Source organism: Benincasa hispida, chromosome 3, assembly GCF_009727055.1.
Source record: "Benincasa hispida cultivar B227 chromosome 3, ASM972705v1, whole genome shotgun sequence".
Taxonomy (NCBI): domain Eukaryota; kingdom Viridiplantae; phylum Streptophyta; class Magnoliopsida; order Cucurbitales; family Cucurbitaceae; genus Benincasa; species Benincasa hispida.
In genome coordinates this window covers 54320848-54324299 of record NC_052351.1, presented here as the reverse complement: position 1 = coordinate 54324299, position 3452 = coordinate 54320848, and positions in this window count along the sequence as shown.

Genomic DNA, 3452 nt, shown 5'->3' with positions numbered 1-3452 from the left:
ACTCTGTCACATTCCGCCAGTCAATCATCAATGAAGAAACAATTACAGCAATGACGGCGCAATGCAATAGTCGATCCAAGAGCTATGCTTCAACCCCATGCGGTAATAAAAACAAACACCGCATGCGAACCTATGATCGAAAGATGCAGTTGAGCAATGCAAGAGCGGAGGATTGAGACACGTGTACAACTAACGGTTATGCAAAATTGACAGTCTGATTGCATAACAGAAGGAATAATATCCCTCCATCTTCGGAATTACCATAACCATGAGTGGGGACTACAAGGCCGGAGTCAAAGATCTGCACCTTTAAATACCCCATTGATTTCAGAGAAAAGATATACTACTTGATATGGGGCTAAGTGCTGCTAGATTGTAGAGAAAAGGCTGAGCTAAGTGCTTAAGAGAAGAAATCTGGGAAGAAGACGAGATAAGGCGGAGAGGTGAATCTTAAATCCAACCTGCCATACTCCCGATCGGAAGCTCTGTGCAAAGATCCCTGCTACCAGTAGAGCAAGCCTGAGAAGGAAGCTCTTCCTACCACCAAATCCATCCTATCTGGCAAGCAGATCTCAATATATTGGTATATTTTGGCAATAAGAAGGATCATATGACCCACCTGAGGATAGTATTATAGACGCTGCGAGATAGATAGTTGTATGCTAAGTTCAGAAAATGTGATTTTTGGTTAGATCGGGTTGTATTTCTCGGGCATGTTGTTTCAGTAGATGGTATTAATGTAGATTTCTAGAAAACGAAAGCAATAGTTAATTGGGAACGACCCACGACTGTTTCAAAGATACGCAGTTTCCTAGGTTTTGGCAGGTTATTACAGGAGGTTTGTGGAAGGTTTTTCTAAGATAGCCCTTCCATTGACGAACCTGACTAGGAAAGGCGTGAGGTTTGAGTGGTCGTCGAAGTGTGAGCATAGTTTTCAGGAGCTGAAACAAAGGCTACTATCAGCGCCAGTGATTACCTTGCCTATTCCACGTAAGGAATTTGAGATTTATTGTGATGCGTCCCGACAAGGATTGAGATGTGTGTTAATGCAGGATGGGAAAGTGATTGTATATGCATCTCGTCAACTTAAGAAGCACGAGAGCATTTATCCTACGCATGATCTAGAATTAGTAGCGGTTGTTTTGGCTCTGAAGTTGTGGAGAAATTATTTATTTGGAGAGCATTGCAGAATATTCACAGATCACGAGAGCTTAAAATATATTTTTGATTAAAAAGAGTTGAATCTGAGATAGAGAAGATGGATTGAGCTTATCAAAGATTATGACTGTTCCACCGAGAACCACCCTGGGAAGGCTAATGTTGTAGCAGATGCGCTAAGTAGGAAATCCTCGAGATCCAGGGCCATTATTGGCTCAATGAGAGGAATGTTAATGCAAGAATTCAGGAATTCTAGAACCGCCTTATCAGTGGGATAGTCAGGGGGACTGATAGCTACATTCTAGGTAAGGCCTACCTTAATAGAAGACCTTAAGAAGGATCAGTTGAAAGACCCTGATCTTCAAAAGATTCCTGATGATATAAGTAAGGAAATCAGAGTTGACTTTTAACTGAGTAGATAATATACTAGAAAAGGAGGGAAGAATGGGTCTGCCTAATAAGCTACGGCTTAAGAAGGTCATTCTAGAAGAAGCACATAGTTCTGCTTATGCTATGCATCTAGGAAGCACCAAGGTGTATAGAACTTTGAAGAGATCTTACTGGTGGCCTGGGATGAAGAAAGACATAGAAGAATATGTAGATCGATGTTTATTCTATCAACAATGAAACCTGAGAGGCAAAGACCAGCAAGATTACTAAACCCACTCCCAGTGCCTGAATGGAAGTGGAAGCATGTAACAATCGACCTTTTGTTTGGATTGCCTAGGATGCCCTCAAGCTACGATGGCATTTGGGTGATAATCGATAAACTAACCAAGACAGCCAAGTTTATACCAGTAAAAGTTATTTTGTCACTAGACCGTCTAGCTAAGATTTATGTGGACAGGATAATCAGTCAATATGGAGCCCCAATGACAATAGTGTCAGACCGAGACTCGAGGTTTACTTCAAAATTCTAGCCTAGTCTACAGAAGGCTATTGGCACTAAACTGCATTTCAGTATGGCTTTTCATCCACAAACAGATGGATAGTCAGAAAGAACTATACAAACACTGGAAGATATGTCAAGAGCTTGCGTGTTACAATTCAAAGGAAGTTGGGACACGCAATTTCCGTTGATTGAATTTGCGTACAACAACAGTTACCATTCTAGTATTAGAATAGCTCCCTATCAAGCATTATACAACAGTTACCATTCTAGTATTAGAGAATCAGTTTTTGGGTCAGTTTGAAATGTTCAAATTCACAATAGGGAGTTTGATTATATATGATATAATTGGATTGGTTAATTATATATGATATAATTGACTAAATATATGAGATACATTAATTTTGGAGGTAATTAGATATAAATATGATTTATATCAAGTGGAGGAGACATTACTATAGTTGATATGTGATATCAATCTATAGGGTAAGAATATAATATGATTATATTAATTAATTATTAAATTGGTTCATAATGAGATAATTGGCCATTTTATTCTCCTCACTCATGCGTTAGTAGGAGCAGCCGCATTCGATTATGGTAACCGATAAATAAAATTAAAATTGTTTTCATTTGGCAGAAAAGTTTGAAAATTCTAAATTGGTGTGAAAACGTAGATGATCGTCTAGTTTGAGAGCCTGTACGATAGTTGCTCACCATCTAAACGATCGCACGACTTTCCCTAAACAATCGCTTAGCTTTCCTAAACGATCACATAGCATGCCACGTTTTCTAAACGATCGTCTACCTTTTATTAAACGATCACTTAGTAAAGCCTACACGATCATGTAGCTTCATCTAAACGATAAGCACCCTTGCTATACGATTGCTCTTTCTCTTCCACTTGCTTATCGTCTACACGATCTGTCTTTTCTCCTACCTCTACCAAATTCACCAAAGACCACACTTTTGATTCTCACTCCTAGAATACCAAGGGCTCCAACTGGTCGTGTCGTCCCCGATGTTTACTTGTTTTTCCTTGTTCGAGTTGTTGTCATTCGTATAGACGATCGTGCTGCCGCAGCCGACCGATTTGCTGGGCGATAGAGTTCGCATAGAGGTTCCTCTGTTGCTTCTGAATTCGAAGTTTGAAAAGATTCTTCAACTGGTATGAGAACTCTTTCCCTTGTGTTTTATTGTTCGAAGCGTGCCGTTGATTAGTGTTAATTTGCATAACTATTTGTTAGAATGTATGTGTTGTATTTCGATCACGATGAATTCGGAAAGATCCGAACACGCTCATGGGTACTCTTCGTTAAGAGTTCCCTCAACCTTATCATGGTTCGAGAGGTGTTCACACGAAGTAGGACTATGTTGTATTGTTCATTAGAGGGATCAGTGGTAC